The sequence below is a fragment of the Equus quagga genome, chromosome 1, assembly GCF_021613505.1.
Source record: "Equus quagga isolate Etosha38 chromosome 1, UCLA_HA_Equagga_1.0, whole genome shotgun sequence".
In the NCBI taxonomy this organism is placed as follows: domain Eukaryota; kingdom Metazoa; phylum Chordata; class Mammalia; order Perissodactyla; family Equidae; genus Equus; species Equus quagga.
In genome coordinates, this window is record NC_060267.1 from 45,324,433 (window position 1) to 45,346,884 (window position 22,452).

The 22,452-nt window shown below is 37.5% G+C and overlaps 1 protein-coding gene and 1 pseudogene across 2 annotated transcripts in view; one reads left to right on the top strand and one right to left on the bottom strand.

Moving 5' to 3' along the window:
* BORCS5 (BLOC-1 related complex subunit 5) overlaps window positions 1-22,452 on the bottom strand; it is an 83,123-nt gene that overhangs the window by 55,326 nt on the left and 5,345 nt on the right. The window lies entirely within an intron of this gene.
* On the top strand, window positions 10,378-10,543 carry LOC124231418 (uncharacterized; annotated as a pseudogene).

Here is a 22,452-nt window from a genome sequence, read left to right on the forward strand (position 1 = left end):
TGGTTTGAGACAAACTTACATTCTAGTGGAGTGAACTATGAGAAAGTAAGCTTTACGAGAGCAAAGACTTCACATTTTGCTAGAGGCTCACCTACCAGAACAGTGCCTGGAGCTCTGAGTAGCCATTCACATACTTGTGGAATAAAAGAACAATCAAAATCTTAAAGAATGGTAAGATTTTACCAGGCCACAATGGAGAAGCCAGCTTTCAGACAGAACAGCATAAGGCCTGGAGATGCTAAAGCAAACGGAGCAGTCCAGTCTGGAGCTCAACACACACGCACACAGTAGGAGACGAGGACAGAAAGACTTTCTGCGATCTTCAGGTCAAGCTGAGAAGCTCAGATCTGAATCTGGCAGGCCGTATGGAGCAACCATTCTGAGCGGGAATCACATAACTTGAGATAGGCTTAAGAAAGATTCTGGCAGAGGTGGGCAAAATTAATTAGAAAGAACTATAAATGTTCATTAAAAATGTCTGTATTTGTACAGGCCTAGGTAAAAAAAACTCTGGCTAGGGAAAGTTAATATCTTTCTACATACTTTCTATTTGAACTCAAAGTATTTGCCTCAACAACCTGTGTCCTGTCCCCATGCTGGAAGGAGTAAGAGTCAATGAGTGTCACCAAAACAAAACAAAACAAAAGTGGAGATAAAACATAACCAAAATAAAGAGGGCCCAGGACTGCAGCTTCTTGCCCGAATTTGCAATTCAGAGGAGGATTAGCTTCAACTTGCTACAAGAATTGCTTAGTTGTCTAACCAAAGGGGCTATGTTCATATCTGGGAACATTTTTTTCACGTCCATCGAATGCTTTTAATGTGAGGCTGCCTTGATATTCTGCTTCAATCTCTTCCACTATATTGGCAGGAAATGGAAAGAACAGCAGAAAGATAAAGCCTATGTGGCCACAATGTTAATGTTAGTCTTCCTCCAGGCCTTGACCAGACTTCCAAACAACTCTTACCTTTCCTTGTATGTGCCCCTTATGAGTCTGGTTTCCTTTCCATAATATTCACGCTTTGCCCTATTTTTCCTTATTGCATTGCTGTGGAACATTGCCTGACACAGTGGTTTTACTAATATGCTTATCTACTACTGCTCAATGACCACAGCCAAAGAAAACAGTAGCTGTCATGATGAAATTTATTTACAGATATATTTCTTCTGCTTTTGGATATTAACTATCCCTGGCTAGCAGTTCCTCTTTGTTGATTTCATGCCGTCTAAATTAGCAGCAGCCATGACACCGCTGTCTTATTTAGGTTTGGGGCAGGTCTTAAAATAGAATTTTTACTCTCCCTTCAACGTTGTGATTTTTATCTCTGGTCATTGCCACCAAATGTTTGGCAAGTGTGGTCCACAATATGGTTTAAAGTCTCAGGAAAAACACCTCAACATTTTAATTAAGTACTGTAGTAATAATAAACATACGTAGTGGTAATACATAGGATACCATAATAAATACTGCATTAATGTATATATATTAAAACACGGTGCTAATAAAAAGACACTAAAAGGAGTCTCAGTAAATTTTACAATATTTGACATTACAGCTCACTAATTGCATATAAGATGGCAATCTCGTTATCCCCAAAAATACTAAACAGAAATTAGCAAACAAAATAAATATCCTTAACAGATGGCAAGAGCTCTGTGTCTGTTGACTATGATATGGCAAGGGCTCTTCTCTGGCTCCCTGATCTGGGTTCTGTCCTGTTAAACATTTTTCAATGACTTGAATGAGGTCACTCATAGTAGGTTAATCATGAGGGTTCAAAAAATGCCTCAGCAAGCTAGAAGCACAGGTTACATCTGACACAGACCTACAGATGATTATAAAGTCTTGCACTGAAGGTCCAAAAAACTATCTGAAGAAATACAGATTGAGGGCAGTGTGGCTTAACATCAGCATACGTGAAAAAGACTTCGGGGTTTTAGATGACTCAATATGACTTAAATGAATGTGGCTGCCAAATAAACGACTTCAAACTTGGGCTGTATTAAAACAAATACAGCATGCAGAGCAAGGCAGAAGATCCAGGTCATACCTGGAATACTCTGTTCAGTGCTCAAGCTCACACTCTAAAAAAAGGGCCAAAATGGAGTACGTTTAGGTTTCAGATCAGAGGGCTGGGTGCACAAAAGCATGTTATACAAAGATCTGAAACTGTTAGCCTAGAGAAGAGACTGTGCAATTTTTAAATGAACATATATTATTTTTACAATCAGAATAAAGATATTTCCCTTTTGGAGAAAAATATTTAAATAATGCCCAGTGTTGAAGAGGATATTATGAAACTGCTATGTTCAGCCACTAATGATCTTACTATGAACTGGTTTATTAAACCTTTTGGTAAACAATCCTGTCAACATTGTTACAGCCACAAAACTGTTGTTATAGTGGCTTTCTAGACAAACTACGGTAGATTCAAAAGATATAATACTAATCAGCAATAAAAAGGAACAAACTACTGGTACGACCACGTAGATGCATCTCAAATGCATTATACTAAGTCAAAGAAGCCAGACTCAAAGGGCCACGTACCATATGATTCCATTTAAATTACGTTCTGGAAAAGGCAAAACTATAGGGACAGAAAACAGATCAACAGTAGTCAGAAGTCGAGGTAAGAGGTGAACCTAGCTACAAAGGGACATAGAAAAAGCTTTGGGGAAGGATGGAACTATTTTACATCTTGAACGTTAGGGTGGTTACACAACTGTACAGAAACATCAACATTCACAGAACTATACATTGAAATGGGTAAATTCTACCATATTTAAATTATATCTTAACTTAAAAAAAAGAAAAATGGAAAAAAGAGAAAATCTTGAAGACAACCAGAGAAAAGAGATACATTACATGCAGAGGAACAAAGATAAGAATTATCATTTAAAAATTAAGGAGAAATAAAGGCTTTTTCACACCAAGAAAAACTGAAAGAATTCCTTACCAAAAGATCCATACTACAAGAAATGTTAAGGCAAGTTCCTCAGGCAGAAGGAATATGATATCAAATAGAAACCTGGATCTACAGAAAGAAATGAAGATCTCCAGAAATGGCTGAAATGAAGGTAAATATGAAATACGGTTTTTTTTTATTTTTAATAGCTCTAAATAATTGTCTAAAGCAGGGGTCAACAAAGTATGGCTCAAGGGCCAAATCTCACCCACTTCCTGTTTTTGTAAGTCAAGTTACATTGGAACACAGTAACACCCATTCTTTTATGTATTGTCTACGGCTGCTTTCACGCTACGACAACAGAGTTGAGTAGCTGAGACAAAGACCAGATGTCCTACAACGCCTAAAATACTTATTATCAGGCCGTTTACAGAAAAAGTTTGCTGCCCCTGGTCTAAAGCAAAAATAGCAATGTATTGTGGGTTTATAGCATATGTAAAAGAAAAATGTATAACAACAATAGCACAAAATATGATGAGGAAATTGGAGTATAAAAACCTTCCTGTGATAAAAACCCTACACTATATGTGAAGTGGTGATTAATTAAAGATGTGTATTATAAATCCTAGGGCAACCACAAAAAATATTTTAAGATTTAAATAATAAGCCAATATTGGAAATAAAAATTGGATTCATAAAAGGATTTGATTAATGCTAAAGTAGATAGAAAAAGAGGGAAAAAGGAATAAAGAACAGATGCTGCAAAGAGAAAACAGCAAGATGGAAGAGTCTAATCCAACTATATTGAAATTACATTGACTGGAAGAAGGCTAAAGATATTGTTTAAAAAGACATAAGTTTTTTAACATGAATAGAAAAGCAAGACTCAACCATATGCTGGCTAGAAGAGACCCACTTTAAATATAAACACATAGCTAGATTAAAAGCAAATGGACGGGACAGGTACGACTTCTTGTTGAAGCCAAGTGAGGCACTCAACAAATCCTCTCCACAAAAACCAACTATAAAGCTGGACAAAATTCATAAAAACAACCATTGTGAGGCTTGAGCAATCAACCAAAGGCATACAATAATCTGAGAAGCACTTATGTCTAAAAAACCAGATGAACTGGTAAGAACAGTGGAAATCTGTGGCATTCTGACTGGGGCTTCTATCCCTCCTGCCTCAGTTGAAGCGGATGTTGTGCCTGAATGTGGCAGGTTCTAAGAATAAGTAGCTTTTCTCCTGCAGTAGGAAGAGGCTCAGTCGATTTGGAGCAGTGAGTAACACCCATGGCCAGCAGTGGTATCAGTGGAATTGACTATCTCAGAGACAGGCAAGTGGGAAGGGCCAAAAGCTCCACTAGCACAAGGTTGTGATTACACTTAGGACAAGTTTATTTCTGGGTGAAGATGTGTGCATTTACAGCAAAGACCCAAGAGGTTCTAACAAGTCACACACTCCTGGCTGACAATGAGGCTATGTGCATGCTAAGAGGAGAGGTAAAAGGGCTCGTCGGAATGTAAAAGATGGGAGAGGCTTGAAAACAACCTGAACTTTGAATGCGCTACTTACCACACACAGATCCACTGGCAGATGACAGAAACCTTACTGGATCAAGGTGATTGAGAACAACCTCTGTTCAATCACTGGCTTACTAGTAAGCCATGTAGACACAGGGACAACCCCTGGGAAAGCAGACTTAAAAATAAAAACAAGTTTAAAAAATGAGCAGTGACATCAATGGCCACACATCACAGGGAAGACAGATTTCATAGGTTTAGCAAGCAAGTTTGTTACTAGACAAAGAAACAACAAACAAACAAAAAAGTAACAACCGGATATGTTAATTAGCTTGATTGTGGTGATTATTTCACAATGAATATATATATCAAATCATCAAATTGTACACTTTAAATACATACAATTTTTAATTGTCAAATATTCCTCAATTTAAAAAAACAAAACAACAAAAATCCTGGGGAGATCGGAATCCAGCGCTGCTGTATTATCTGAAATGTCCAGTTCCCAACAAAAAATTATAAGACATACAAAGAAACAGGGAAGTGTAACTCATACTCAAGAAAAAAGCAGCCAAGAGAAACTGCCTCTGAGTATCCCAGAAACTGGATATAGCAGACAAAAATTTCAAAGCAGGGCTGGCCCAGAGGTGTAGTGGTCAAGTTCGCATGCTCTGTTTTGGCGGCCTGGGGTTGGCAGGTTTGGATCCCAGGTGTGGACCTACACACTGCTTATGAAGCCATGCTATGGTAGCATCCCACGTACAAAATGGAGGAGGATTGGCACAGATGTTAGCTTAGCAACAATCTTCCTAAGCAAAAAGAGGAAGACTGGCAATGGATATTAGCTTAAGGTGAATCTCCCTCACCAAAAGAAAAAAGAAAAAAATTTGAAGGAACAAACAAATTAAAAAAAAATTCAAAGTAGTTAATATATTTCAAAGTTCAGAGAACTACAAGATATCACAATGGAAGAAAGAAAAGTATGGCAACAATGAATCTACAAAGAGAGATTCTCCATAAGGAAATAGAAATCCTGGAGTTGAAAACTACAATAACTGAAATGAAAAATTCACGAGAGCAGTTCAACATCAGTTTTGAGACAGCAGGAGAAACAACCTTTGAACCTAAAAACAGAAATTATCCAACCTTAACAACTGAAAAAAAGATTGAAGAAAAATGAACACAGCTTCAGAGATCTGTGCAACAACATCAAACATACCAACACTTACACAATGGGAATCCCAGAAGGAGAAAAGAAAACAGTATACCAAATCTGATGAAAATATTAATCTACACATTTAAGAAGCTCAATAATCTCCAAGTAGGAAAAATACAAAGAGATCAACACCTAGATATATAACAAACTGTTCTAAGCCGGAGGCAAAGAGAAAATCTTGAAAACAGCAAGAGGAAAACGACTTATGTGAAACGATGCAGGCTAGAAAATAATTGAATGCCATACAAAGTACTGGCAAAAAAATTTTGTCAACCAAGAATTCCACATCCAGCAAATTTATCCTTCAAAACTAAAGATAAAACAAAGACATGCACATAAACAAAAACAGAAAATTCATTGCTAGTAGATCTCTATTACAAGAAATACTCAAAGAAGTCTCTTCAGGCTGAATGAAAATGACACCAGTTGGTGACTCAAAGCCACAAGAAGAAATGAGGAACACCAAAAATAGTAAATATGTGGGTTAATATAAAAGATTCCATAAATATTTTTACTCATTTCTTCTCTTAACTTTCTTGAAAGATGTAAACATTTTTAAAGCCATAACTATGACACTATATTTTGGGGCTTACAATATATATATTTTAATATATTTATATTTTTATATATAGATATTATATAGATAGATGTTACAGATATTATTTATGATACTAGCACAAAGGAGAGGAAAAGAACAGAGCTATATTGGAGCAAAGCTTATATATTTTACTACAATTGTTAGTATTAATCTGAAGTAGATCATGATAAATTAACATGCAAATTGTAACCCTTAGAGCAACCACTAAGGAAACAACTTCAAAAAATATATGGTTAAAAAAATAAACAGAGGAGTTAATACACTAAAAACTTTAATAGGAAAGAAGGTAGTCCAGGAGGAAACAGAGGAACAAAAGAGGCAAGGACTGAATGTATGGAAAAGAAATAGCAAAAAGGCAAAATGCAGAGAGTAGGCAAAGAGAGTTATACTGGACAAAACAGCAAGATCCACCCACACGCTTTCTATAAGAGATACATCTTAGATTCAAAGACACAAATGTGTTGAAAGTAAAAGAATGAAAAAAGAGATACACGATACAGAGAACCACAAGACAATGGCTATATTAATATCAGATAAAACAAATTTTAAGACAAAAAGTATTATTAGAGACAAAGGAGATTTCATAATAATAAAGAGTGAGTACCTTAGGAAGATACAATATGTATAAATGTATACACACCTAACAATATAGCCTCAAAACAAATGAAGGGAAAACTGATAGAACTGAAAGGAGCAATAGACAATTCAACAATAACAGGTGAATAATTCAGTACTTCACTCTCAGTAATCAATAAAACTAAACAGAAAGTTAGTAAGGATATAGAACAATTGAACACTATCAACCAACTTGACATAACTGACACATATAGAACACTCCATCCCATGACTGCAGAGTACACAATCTTTAGAAGTGCACATGGTTTACACCTTTCACAAAAATTAACTCAAAATGGATCAAAGACCTAAAGGTAAAATGCAAAACTATAAAACTCTTAGACAATAACAAGAGAAATTCCAGGGGACCTTGGGTTTGGTGATGAGTTTTTAGATAAACTATCAAAAGGACAATCCATGAAAGAAAAAATTAGGCTTCATAAAATAAATTAGACAATTAAAATTAAAAACTTTCTGTTCTGCGAAAGACACCATTAAGAGAATGAAAAGACAAGCCGCATAAAGCAGCAAAACACATAGGTAATAAAGGACTGGTATCCAAAATATACAAAGAACTTTTAAAACGCAACACAAGAAAATAAACAACCCAATTAAAAAATGGGCAAAAGACACCTCACCAAAGATGATATACAGATAGCAAATAACCACATGAAAAGAGATTCAATATCATCTATCAGTAGGGAATTGCAATGGTAAGACACACTACAAACTTATTAGAATGGTTAACATCCAAAACAATGACACCAGCAAATGCTGGCAAGGCTATAGAGCAACAGGAACTCTCATTCACTGCTGATAGAAATGCAAAACGGTACAGCCTCTTTGGAAGTCTGGCAATTTCTTACAAAACTAAACACACTCTTAACAGATGATCAGGAATCATGCTCCTTGGCATTTACCCAAATGAATTGAAAAGATCCACACAAAAATCGGCACGTGAATGTTTATAGCAGTTATATTACAACTGCCAAAACTTGGAAGCAACCAACATGTCCTTCCACAGGTGAATGGATAAACAAACTATGATACATCCAGACAATGGAATATTATTCAGCAATAAAAAGAAATAAGCTAGCAAGACACAAAAAGATATAGAGAAATCTTAAATGTATATTGCAAAATGAAAGAAGCCAATCTAAAAAGGCTACATACTGTATGATTCCAACTATACAATATTCTGAAAAGGAAAAATTATGGACACAGTAAAAAGATCAGTGGTTGGCAAGGGTTCTGAGAGTAGGGCAGGAGGGATGAACAGGTGGAGTACAGAGGATTTTTAGGGAAATAAAGCCATTCTGTATGATACAGATGTAGTGGTATATATATGTCATTATACATTTGTCACAACCCATAGAATGTACAACACCAAGAGTGAATCCTAAAGTAAACTATAGGCTTTAGTTAATAATAATATATCAAACTGGTATCATCAATTATAATAAATGTACATTAATGCAAGAATGTTAATAATAGGGAAAACTGGAGGGAGAGTGATTAAGGAAGTACATGGGAACTCTCATACTTCCTGCTCAATTTTTCTGTAAAAATAAAACCTATTAATTTTTTTTAAAGTGCACATGGAACATTTTCCAAGATAGCCCATATACTAAGCCATAACACAAGTCTCAATAAACAGGATTTAAATCCTAGAAAGTATAATCTCTGACCACAATGAAATTAAATTATAAATCAAAAATTGAAAAAGATTTGGGAAATCTCAAAATATTTTTAACTTCAACAACATACTTCTAAATCACCCATGGGTCAAAGAAGAAATAGAAATGGACACTAGAAGTGTTTTGAACTGAATGAAAATGAAAACACATACCAAAATTTATGAGATACAGCTAAAGCAGTACTTAGATGAAAATTTATAGCTTTTAAATGTCTATTTCAGAAAAAAGATGTCAAATCAATAAACTAAACTTATACCTCAAGAAACTAGAAAGAGAAGTGCAAATTAAATCCAAACCAAGCAAAAAAAGGAAAACATAAAGATTACGGTAGAAAGCAATGAAACAGAAAACAGAAAAACAATAGAGAAAATCAGTGACACCAAAAGTTGATTTGCTGAATAAATCAACAAAACTGACAAATCTATAGCCAAACTGACAAGAAAAAAGGAGAAAAGACTCAAATGATAAAAGTCAGGAATGGAAGAGGGACATCACTATTGGCCTCAGGGAAATTTAAAGGATTAAAAGGGAATATTATAAAAAACTTTATGCCAACAAATTAGATAACTTAAATGAAATAAACAAATTCCTAGAAAGACAAAAATTACCAAAACTGACTCAAGAAGAAATAGAAAATCTGAATAGACTTATACCAAGTAAAGAAAGCCTCAGGCCCAGTAGCTTCACTGTGAATTATATCAAATACGTAAAGAAAAAATAATAACAATCCTTTACAAACTCTTTCAGAAAAGAGAGGAAGAGATACTTCCCGACTGACTTTATGAATCCAGTATCACCCTCATACTAAAGGCATCACAAGAAAAACAAAACAAAAACTAAAAACTAATCCCTTGTTTATGATAGGTCAAAAACATCTGAATGTCCAGATATGTGCATTCAAACTTTCCCTTTATTCTAAACATTTAAAGTACAGGAGTATATATATTTTTAAAGTAGTCTTTGCTGAGGATTAAAAAAACTTCCAAGATTATAAGTATATATAAAATTCAGGCATTGATTTTAGAACCTAATTATGCCAACACCTCTACAAACAGGAGATGTTCTGTTGTTCTGGGCCAACAGCGTAATCTAAGTTAAGATGACGAAATATATAAGGAAGGCCCATAGGCAAAATTCTGTAAGAAAGCATTTCTTATTGAAATACAGACTATGGGTTGATGGTAAAGCCCCGGGAAGCCTCATTAGATTACTGTGAACATCCTGAAAAGGGGGATGAGGGTATTAAATAACAGTTTGAAGAGTCAAAGTTCAAGTGGCCTTAAAGGCCAGGACATTGGCGAAATTTATCTATTAACTACAATATGTATAGAGGTGTTAAAATGGACTCAGGGTCCTCAGAAGTTCGACTTCCCTGTCTTCAACGGAACTCACTCTTGCCTTAAGCCATCCTAGCAGATTACTCTAAAAAGTCTACAATGTAGGAGATTCTAAAACCTTTCTTCTAACACCGGCCCTTTCAGGAGAAAACTTAGTCCAAATATGGCATTGTAATCTTTTCTAAGACAATATTATATTTTTAAACTTTTTATATTTAAAATAATTTAACTTTCAGAAAATTTGCATAAAGTATAGACAGGTTCTTATGTCCTTCACTAGCTTCCCCTAATATTAACATAGTACAGAACCATAGTACAATTATCAAAGCCAGGAAATTAACATTGGCACAATACAATTAACTAAGCTACACACCTTATTCAAATTACCATTTTTTCCACTAATGTCCTTTTCCATTCTAGGATCCAATTCAGGACCCCACACTGCATGTCTCCTTAGTTTCCTCCAATCTATGACAACTTTTCATGGCTTCTCGGCCTTTTGGCTAAGATCAAATGTAGTATGACAATTCGTGAGTCAATTCCTTGTCTTTCATGACTTTGACTTATGAAGAACAGTGGTCAGTTATTTTGTGGACTGTCCCTAATATTTTTTTCTGATTTAATAATATTATCAACAAGAATCATTTACAGAGGGTTTACTAAGTACCAGGCACTATGCTAAGCCCTCTATTTATATCTTTTTTTTTTTTAAGGTTGGCACCTGAGCTAACAACTGTTGCCAATCTTCTTTTTTTTTTTCCTGCTTTCCCCTCCCCAAATCCCCCCAGTACATAGCTGTGTATTTTTCAGTTGTTGATCTTTCTAGTTGTGGCATGTGGGACACCGCCTCACCATGGCCTGATGAGTGGTACCACGTCCACGCCCAGGATCCAAACCCTGGGCCACCGAAGCATCTCGTGAACTTAACCACTCAGCCATGGGGCCGCCCCCCTACATTATAACTTTTAAACACAGGCGTTCTTAATAGACTTTGGAGCAGAAGCATTTTAAAATCACAGAGTAATCATCTTTAATTCACCCTTCTTCAAGTGCTAGTGTTCTGTAAATTACAAAGCATTGCCCAATATATTCTTCTTCTTCCACCCCAATATTTTTTAACATACCCCCCTAAAAAACTATTAAGTCCAACTATAAGCCTTAAATTCAGGGCGCTTGAATTCTTACCTTTCTGAATCTTTGCTGCCTGAATTTTCCACCCTTGAACCTTGGTGCATTACTTTCTTCACTTGTACCTGCCCTCCCTTTTCATCTCTAAATACCCGTTCTTGAGGACACCTCTCATCACTGCCTCCAGCTCCCAAGAGCTGCCGATCCTCTGAAATCCCACAGAATTTAACGACTACGGTACTCATTTGGTACATGCACACTACCCTGAGCTGTGGGCTTATGTTTCTGTAGATTCTTGTCTCCCAAATGAGACTTTTTGAGAGGAGGATTCGTGGCCTATCTTTTTTGCCCTATGGCATCTAGTATACTACCCTAATGCTTAATAACATTCACCGAATACTTACCAAGTGCCAAGCTTTGTGCTAGGACCTGAGAAATTAGAGATGATTAAGACACAATCCCAACTCTTGAGAAATTTTCGGTGTAATAAATTGAGTATAGTGATAGACTGAAAATAGTTTTCTCTCCAAAAAATTCAGGTCACTAAAAGTTTCCTGTGGCAGTAGATTTTTTCCTTTTCTGTCCTGATAAGCACTAAAATAACTAATTATAGAATACTAATGTGTCACAGAACATGTATATTTTCCAACCAGCTTGTGCCTGAAGCAAGCTGTGACCTGGTTTTATGAGAAATCCAGATGGTACAGAGTAAACTTAATTAACCAAAGGCCTTTGCAAATATTGCCACAGGTTGTAGCAGCTTCAACTAGCTTACCAATTGTTTTAGTCTAGTGACATCTAGTGGCAAAAGCACTGTTAAAAGAGCACTGCTGCAAATTAAACTACATTAAAGGGAGGCCACCTTATGAAAAAAAATTGGCAAAATATGAGAAAGAACTATGGTATTTATTAGCATTAAAGAATGTTTTAATGCATCTTTGGCCTATATAACTGTTAACTCCTCTCACTGGGATTTATCATTTTTCCTTCTCTTGTAGCTGGTAAATATTGACCTTGATACATCATAAGATTTACTGAAATAAAAGATATTTCAACCCTACATTAGAGAAAAGCCCTCGTTAAAAAGACTCAATGAAGAACAGAAGCGACCCCCGATTGTTATATGTCTGCTCCAAAAACACTGCAATTCAAAACCACCTTTTTGTTTACAGATATTTGCTTACTGACACTTTCATATGTCAGTAAACATGTTTAGAAACATGTTAGAAACTTTTCATCAGCTCATTTAAGGCAAATAATTAATTATCTATCCAAACTCATTCCTTAAAATATCACTTTGCATTTTATTGGCTTTTTGTGAAACTGAATTTTGGTAGAAAAAAAATTATTTAAACACTATCAAAAACCTGTGATATTTAACAGATTCTTCTACAAATAATAAAATTCTCAATGAGACCAAAATTTAACGTACAGGTATTAAATGTGAATCATAGTTTTAATAATAGAATTCATCCCAAAATAGAAAAAACCTAATAACATATTCCAAAATACTCTTTTCATAACCACACCTCTAAAAAATATCTGGACTCATTCAGTTGAATGCTCTAACAGTCTGTGATTTCAAGTAGGATTCAAGTTCATAAACTTCTAGCTCAGTGTTTTCCAAAGTGTGGTCCATGAACCCATTTCAGAATTACCTGGAACGCTAGTTTAACATTAGGATGCCTTACTACTGAGCCTACTAAATAGGACTGAGTTTGGGGCCCTAATCAGCATTTTTAAAAAAGTTTCCCCAAATGGCTTCTTCTGTGTAATAAAGTTTTAGAAATAATTACTATTAAGACTATGAATATAAATTCTTCTGTGTTATTCTGATTCTAGTCAACCTTCCTGCTTCTCTCAGACAGAATAAGTTGTCCCATCCTTTAGGTTCTCTAAAGAGTTACACTTTATTTACAGCACTTACCAGGTTGAATCGTAATTTATCTGTTAACAATATAGTTTCTCTCACTAGACTGTGAGCTCTTCATGGAAAAAAGTAACGTTTTTTGGTTTTTTATCTCTAGCCTAACAATATCTAATGAACAGCAAGAGCCCAATGAATTTGGTTACATGAATATTTGGTGTAATAAGTTGAAACATCACATTCTAATAAGAGCATGTGACTTCCACTTGTGCCCAGGAATGAAAAACATTATCTATTACCAATTCCAAATACTAAAAACTTAGCATCAAATCAATTTGTCCAATAATCAGTTAAAATTTGGGGAGTGGGAAGAATGGAATTTTTTTTAATTCTGGGAACACATTTAAAACCTCAGTTTTCCTAAATAAACATATCAGTCTCAAATGCTAATGTTTGTAGAAGCAGAATGACTTTTTTATTAAGGTATAATTGACATATAACATTAATTAGCTTTAGGTGTACAATACAGGGATGAGACTATCTGTATACGTTGCAAAATGATCAACACAATAAGTTAGTTAACATCTGTCACTATACATAAAAAAATAGAAGAATTTTTATATGTGATTTTGGAAAAGTAGAAAAATTGAAGATGACTGACAAAATTTTATACTATTCAGCCTTAGAATGTTTCTGGGCTGTCACGTCGTGGAAACTACTGACAAACTGGAGCCTTAAAAGGAAACACATTCACCTATCTTTTGAGTCATATTCCAGGAGTCACTGGCTAGCTCAGGCAGAAAATGCTGTTACTTAGAAAGCTATATCCTTGGATGCCAGCTGAAGTAAACCATATCTATTTTGTCTAAATTCATAAGGTAACACAAATTAAAAACTTTAAAAAAAAAAACAAAAAAATGAATAATCAGTACATAAACTATTTGACAGTTAATTATTCCAGGAAGTTAATTTTAACATGGCTTGATAGTAAAATCAGAATTTTAATACCTAGACCAAGAAAAGAAAAGAAAGCCTTACATCCTAGATACAATTTTCATCAAGAATCCTTCTGGCACATTTTAATTATATCTTTTTACTTATATAGAAGACTTCAAACCATGAATACGCTCCATGACCCCGTCCTCTCTGTGTGGCTACCCACTATTTACCCCTCAAAGCCAGGCTCAAACGTTACTTCCTCTGTGAAGCCCGCCTCAAATTCCCAGGTCAAACGAATGACTCTCCTCCACACATGCCTAGTCTTTTGGGCATCTGGCCCGTATTACTCAACTATATTTTTACGAGTTATTTACCTGTCTAAGTCACTCACAAAACTATATACTCCCAAGGGGCAGCAACCGTGTCTTATATTCTTTGCATCTCCACTGTCTGAAACACACGCTTGGCAGGTGTTTACCCACATACTGTAGAAATTAATGATAAATGCAGTAATCAAAGGCTGTTGGCACGAGGCTTTTAAGTAAAATGGAAGAAGTGGTAAGGGACAAAAAATACAGATTCAAAAGCATTTTTTGGAGGCTCTTTGCTTCCGCCCGTGAAGGATTAACTGCTATGATGCCTTCCAGTCATAAACAACTAGAAAACCAGACAAAATATCTGCAACAGTCTGTGTAGAGACTGTCTAACAGGCAGTGCAGGACTCTGATCCCTGAGAGAAGGAAATAGCCAGCCCTATCGTTTCCCCAGCTTACTCCCAGAAGGCAGTTTCCAGGATGCGGACCAGGGAGAGATACCCACAAACAGCCCAGCGGCCTCAGCGAGTGGAAGAGAGAGGGCAGAGTTTGGGGAGACTAAGGCATCAGAAGTTACCCAGCAGAATATGGGAGAGGCGGGAGCTCACTAAGAGAGCGCTCTGGAGACGTGCACAGGGCACCCACAAACAGCCCCCGCTGCACAACGAGCTGTGCATTTATGAGGTGAAATGCCACAAGGCTGGAGAAAGAACTACAGGAAAGCAATAGGCAAACATTTTCTGAAACTCATGTCGGGTTAAGAGTATGTCAGAACAAAGTACAATATCCTTTAAGGGACTAAAGCAAAATCCAGCACCTAAAAACATAAGATATACAATGTTTGGCACACAATAAAAAATTTCCAGGCATGCAAAGAAGCAAGAAAATAGGACCTGTAACAAGGAGAAAGTTCATTCAATAAAAAACAGATCTAGCAATGATGGACTAGCAAACAAGAGTTAAAAGAGTTATTATAGGGGGCCGGCCCGGTGGCGCAGCGGTTAAGTTCACACGTTCCGCTTCTCGGCGGCCCGGGGTTCACTGGTTCGGATCCTGGGTGCGGACATGGCACTACTTGGCAGCCATGCTGTGGTAGGCGTCCCACGTATAAACTAGAGGAAGATGGGCACAGATGTTAGCTCAGAGCCAGCCTTCCTGAGCAAAAAGAGGAGGGCTGGCAGTAGTTAGCTGAGGGCTAATCTTCCTCAAAAAAAAAAAAAAGTTATTATAGGGCCAGCCCAGTGGTGCAGCAGTTAAGTTTGCATGCTCCGCTTCAGTGGCCCAGGGTTTGCTGGTTTGGATCCTGGGTGCAGACCTATACACCGCTTATCAAGCCATGCTGTGGCAGGTGTCCCACATATAAAGTAGAGGAAGATGGGCATGGATGTTAGCTCAGGGCCAGCCTTCCTCAGCAAAAAAAACCGAAGAGGACTGATGGCAGAAGTTAGCTCAGGGCTAATCCTCCTCAAAAAAACAACCAAACAAACAAACAAATAAGTTATTATAAATACACTCTATATGTGCAAAAAGTAGAGGAAAGCATAAGCATGATAAGCAGAGAAAATAAGACTTTAAAAAATTTTTTTAATTTTTATTTATTAATTTTTTTTGAGGAAGATTAGCCCTGAGCTAACATCTGCTGCCAATCCTCCTCTTTTTGCTGAGGAAGACTGGCCCTGAGCTAACATCTGTGCCCATCTTCCTCTACTTTATATGTGGCATGCCTACCACAGCACGGCTTGACAAGTGGTGCCATGTCCGCATCTGGGATCCGAACCAGTGAACCCCGGGCCACCAAAGCGGAACGTGCAAACTTAACCACTGCACCCCTGGGATGGACCCAAATGAAGACTTTTTTTAAAAAGGAGAGGAACATCAGGCTGGCCCCGTGGCCGAGTGGTTAAGTTTGCGCGCACCGCTGCAGGTGGCCCAGTGTTTCGTTGGTTCGAATCCTGGGCGCAGACATGGCACTGCTCATCAAACCACGCTGAGGCAGCGTCCCACATGCCACAATTAGCAGGTCCCACAACAAAGAACATACAACTATGTACCAGGGTGCTTTGGGGAGAAAAAGGAAACAAATAAAATCTTTAAAAAAAAAAAAAGGAGAGGAACATTGAAAGCTGAAAAATACAATTATCTGAAATTAAAAATACACTGAATGGGATTAAGGGCAGCATAGACATGACAGTAAAAAAGACCACTGAACCTGGAAACACAGCAATAAAAATTATCCTAAGTGAGGAGAGAAAGGAAAATGACTAAAAAGAAAAAAAAATTTTGAAAGGTGCATCAGTGACCTGTGAGAAAATATCAAGTGGTCTAACACAGAAACTGGAGACCCAGAAAGAGGCAGCAGTGGGGACAGAAAAATATTGGAAGAAACAATGTCCAAAGTATTTGAGAAAACCTGTAAACCTATAGATCAAAGACATATGGAGCACACCAGTGTGAGCTCATTTTCAATATACAGGTAAATATAGAAATAAATATATGGGTAAATGTGTGACTGCGTATGTACGTATATACATATGAACATTTCCTTGCTAAATCCACTGAGAGGGCCTAGGAGCAGTTTCTAAATACCACTCACCACTAAAAGAACTGAGGTTCCTGGAGAAATGCCTGATTCTAGGGCTGAGGCCAGGGAAAAACAAGATAAACTGGGAACATTATATTGCGCCAGGAAATAAAAACATATTCAAAGAATAATGAGCATATGTCAAAAGGACACAGAAAGCTAGACTGACAGTGCGCCAACTGGCTAAATTTGGAGAATTTTGAGATTGAAAATAATGATTGCCACAGATTATAACTCATTGAATAAAATAAGAATTCACCGTTTCAGGCTGACAAATAAATAAATGAATAAATAAATAGGGAAAAGAGAAAGCTCCTCCTGACAGTATAATGAAAACTAATAAATGTAGAAGGAATGATAAAGTTAGAAAATCACTATTTGGCAACCATCTCTGTATATTTAATTCAAGCAAGAAACATCAATGCATATTATAATTGGTGGAAGCAAGTGTGCTGAAAAATCAGATTTCACAGAGTCTCACAATGTCTCCTTAAGAATTCAGTAATTACCAAAAAAAGGAAAGAAACTTTATAACGAAACTGAACAAAAACTGACATCTTCACATAAATAAAAACAGAAAGAATTGGTTTCCAACTGACCTGCCCTACAAGAAATGCTACAAGAAGTTCTTCAGACTAAAAATAAATGACATCAAATGGAACTTGAATCTACAGGAAGGAATTAAGACATGTGGGTAAAGATAACATTCTATATACAGTTTTTTCTTCTCCTAATTTCTTTCAAAGATAGATGATTGTTTAAACAGTACATATACATATATAAAACCACATGGGATTTCTGACACGGAGATGCACTGTACGGAGCTATTAGCATAGAGAAGGAGGACAGAGTGGAACCATACCATTGGAAGGTTCTTACATTTTATGTGAACTGGTACAATATTAACTCCATGTGAACTATAAGTTAAGGATGTATATTGTAATCCCTAGAGCAAGCACTGAAAAACAATACAGGGGCCGGCCCCGTGGCGGAGTGGTTAAGTTCGACCCTCTGCTTCAGCAGCCCAGGGTTTCACCAGTTCGGATCCTGGGCGAAGACATGGCACCACTCATCAAGCCACGCTGAGATGGTGTCCCACACAGCAAAACCAGAAGGACCTACAACTAGAATATACAACTATGTACTGGGGGGCTTTGGGGAGAAGAAGAAGAAGAAAATAGTAATAATAATAATGCAAAAGAGTACAACTAAAAAAGCTAATAGAGAAAGTAAAATGGAATACTAAAAAATAGTCAGTTGATCCAAAAATGTCAGGAAAGGAGTATGAAAGGGATCAAAAGCAGCACAAATAGAAAATGAAGAACAAAATGGTACACCTAAATCCAACCATATCAATTTATACTCCAATTAAAAGGCAAACTGTCAGCCTAGATACAGAAGCAAGACCCAACTATACGCTGTGTACAAGAGATGTACTTTAAATATAAAGACATAGATAAAAATATAAATAAATAAAAGAATGGAAAAAGACATACCATGCAAACAGTAAGTGTACAACGTTGGAGTGGCTTTATTTCCATGAGAGAAAACAGACTTCAAGATAGGGCATAATACCATAGATGAAGGACATTTCACAATGATAAAAGGGCCAATATAATAATGTGTACATGCCTAATAACAGATTTCCAAAACACAGACAGGATAAAAAGAATAGACAACTTCACGTCACAGCTGGAGATTTTAACACATCTCTTGCAGTAAGTGATAGAATTAATTAATTAATTAAACACCATCAACCACACCTTGACCTAAAACACTATCCCCGACAACTGTAGAACACATTCTTTTCAAGTGCACATGAATGCGTCTTATTTACCTAACAAAAATAAGGTCCTGGGGCCGGCCCGATGGCGCAGTGGTTAAGTGCACACGTCCCGCTTTGGCAGCCCAGGGTTCACCGGTTCAGATCCCAGGTGCGGACATGGCACCGCTTGGCATGCCATGCTGTGGCAGGTGTCCCACATATAAAGTAGAGGAAGATGGGCACAGATGTTAGCTCAGGGCCAGTCTTCCTCAGCAAAAAGAGGAGGATTGGCAGCAGATGTTAGCTCAGGGCTAATCTTCCATAAAAAATAAGGTCCTGTAAATGTCTGTGGAATAAATAAATGAAACGAATAAATTAATATATACACAGGTGGAAGATGGGGCAGGCTGAATTTAAAGTACCAACACCTGGCTGTGTTGATTAGTTCATATTTGGAGAAACGGACAAGAAGCTGATGATAAAGACTTAGAATCATCTAGATGTATATATTTCAAAACTCCAAAAGAGCACAGGCAATGCTGTGCAGAGAATAGAGGCTACTGAGTGAGAGAGAAAAACCAGAATATGGCAGGGGGGCGGGGGGAGAAGAGTCGTAAAGCTAAAGGAAGGGAGCTTTAATAGGTGGGATGGAAATCTATGTTAAACATGGAAAAGAAGAGAAGAAGGTGAACTGAGAAAAACTTTAGGCACAAGAAGAAACCACTAGTAACCCTCCAAAGAAGCAAATGTTAATGAAATGATGTATGAGAGCCTGACCACAGAACCTCGACCTGACCACAGAACCTCGAGAATGGAAGAAACAGAAAGGATGCAGTGACAGCATAGAGTGGCCATGTCGTCAGTAAATTTGGCAGCAGAGATAAGAAAAGAGAAAGCATGGTAGCCAGGAGGGACAATGGAATCAAAAGACGGTATTTTTGTCTTTTCTATTTAAAAGATGGGAAGATCCGTGTGTCTGCACAAGAGGAAAGGGGTTCACTAAGCTAGATGTTAGAGACAAGGAAAGCACAGATGCAAAGTCCCAGCAGATAAAGGAAAAAGTGAAATGGAGAGGTGTGAAGTTGCAGAGAGGCACAGAAACAACTGAAAAAGGAGTACAACTGAAAAAAACTCTCTTCTCTGAGATTTAACGAAAAGAAACAAGAAGGGAGCCAGGTACAGAGATTTACCGGAGTGAGGAAAAAGTGGGGCTGCTCTTGCCAAGTGGCTTCACCTACTCAACCGGTTTAAAGCGATCATTTGCCTGGTGCTTCCCACTCTTCCGAGTAACGCTCACACTTTGCTGGCTAACGGCCACGTTTAAAAGGTTAACTGAAGAGCTATTACATACACAAATAAACCTGCAAGGCAATCAGCAATAAGTTATCAACTCTTCAAACGTGGTGTTTGGGGAAAACATACTCTTAGGATCAACCCTAGGCTCAGGGGTCATCTTTAGGCCCTTCAGAGAAGACCGTGCTCTGATTAACATCCAGTCTCTCAACTCCTCCTTTGGCACTTCATTTCCCAAAGCAGAGATGAGGTCTCATCGTGGCAGAGACAGGTGTCTGATAAATGCAAAGACTTTCTACCTATATTTTATTTGTCTGGCTAATGGATGAACGGGTGAGAAAGATATGAATAAACTGCTCATTTGAAATGTAGCTCCCTCATGTTCTTACCACCATGTTCCATTGATTCATTCTTCCCCAGCTTCAATCTCAACACATTCTCAATGTTCCATGTGATCTGAGAGCCTGTTCCATGAGATTTTGCTCCAACAAGAAAGGCCCCAGGCTCTTTTCAACTGTGAAAATCTACTTCACATATATTATGGTTTTTGTTTTGTTTTATTTTGTTTCAGGATTTTATTTTTCCTTTTTCTCCCCAAAGCCCCCAGGGTACATAGTTGTATATTTTTACTTGTGGGTCCTTCTAGTTGTGGCATGTCAGATGCCGCCTCAGCATGGCCTGATGAATGGTGCCATGCCCGCGCCCAGGATCCAAACTGGTGAAACCCTGGGCCAGCGAAGCAGAGCGTACAAACTTAACAACTCGGCCCCTGGGCCGGCCCCATACATTATGTTTTTAACAACCAAACACAAACTCCCTATTAGCATCACTTAAGCATCTACACTATATGTGTTTGACCTTCCTTGTTGGTAACAAGGACAGTCCCTTCCTTACGCAGCAAGACAAGCCAATGTTGTAACGAAGGTCAGTAACAAAAATAGGTCAGTTGCAAAGAATGTCATATGTGCACGCACGCCCATGCATGCGTGCGTGTCTGGCATATGTAAGCATACATTCATGAACAGAATAAGTATTTTTATAACTTTATATATAAAACATTAATGTTGCATTTCTCTTGTTGAATATTTCATTTCTATAGAAGTACACAAAATAGTGTGATTCATTAAAAAACATGAGTGGTTGCATTTTAAGCAAGAAATCTATAGGGTTGGTTTAACCCCTGGAAATCTGACTAATTTACATCAAATACATTGTGCTTTCGTGTTCTGTTGTGGCCATTTACTGCTACTTTCTAATTTTTTAATTTTTCATTTTCTATTAAATATTTTATATTTCAAAATAAATTGCTAATTCAGAGACTGCTATGAAAAACAGAAATTCTTTTGGCTAAAAAAAAAAGAACAGATATTTGACATTAGTATGGAGCATAAATTAGACTCTGGTATATTTATCCAAAAGAGTTAAGACCAAAGAAAGAATCTGCTTGCTTATTAAAAATGCAAACATTACCTCAGTCATACAAATAGCCCTAAACTCGCCCAGCCACTGCCTCTGCAGATCACCCACCAGCGGCAGCATTCCATCATATGACATTATGGAACAATAGTGAACTCTGTGTAATACTGGAATATATTGTTTGGAAAGAATAAACTGTCATTAACTTGAATAAAAGCTTTCTGAAATCAAACCTGGGTGGGTACAGCCCTCACTGTGTGGCCCTTTTACTACTTTGAGAAATAGCCTCATCCTGAAAGCAGGAAAGGGGGAAAGAAGAGAAGAGAGTATAAAGGGGACAGTGATGAGCGGCCCCTGGAGCAGCCCAGCAGGCCCCAGCAGGGCTTTAAATCACCTGGCAGAACAATGTCAAAGCAGGAGGCTCTGCGACAAATGCTGCACTTCAAAATGCAAACCAACTCACACCCATCACCCTGCTTCCTGTTACAGCCTAGAGTTTTTCCTTTTTTCTTTTTGTGAGGATGACTGGCCCTGAACTAACATCTCTTGTCAATCTTCCTCTTTTTGCTTGAGCAAGATTGTCGCTGAGCTAACATCTATGCCAATCTTCCTCTATTTTTTTTATGTGGGATGCTGCCACAGCGTGGCCTGATGAGTGGTGCTAGGTTCATGCCCGGGATCTGAACCTGCAAACCCCAGGCGCGGCCATAGCAGAGTGCAAAAACTTAACCACCGCGCCTCCGGGCCAGCCCCTGCAGCCTAGAGATTTTTATAGGGCTTTGCTAAAATCGGAAGTTTAGTCTTATTCTATGTACAAAATACTTAAAAACTCAATATTCTGATGCCATCTTGAGATGGCCATCACTAATAGCCATGTGACTTTATACAATGAATTTTAGCACTCAATGTTTTAATCTGTAAAATGGAAAGAATAATAACTATGATGCAGATTATGGGGATTTGGGATTAGCTACTATTATTATAATTATATTTATTATTATTTCCACGCAGTTGTCCCCACTGCCTATCTCTTCTAATAACTGTCCAAGAGGTTTCTTCTTCACAACTGAAACAAGAGCATTGAATCAAATGCTCACTGGTCTTTTGCGTTCCCTGCAGTCTGGCCACTGCCACATGTTGCCATTTCTATTTTCATGCCTCTCTCATCAGGTAATTTCTCCACCTTCCCGAGCCAAATCCCAGATCACCTCCTAATCTGCTCCCCGCCAGCTTTCCCCTCCCCCACACCTATTCT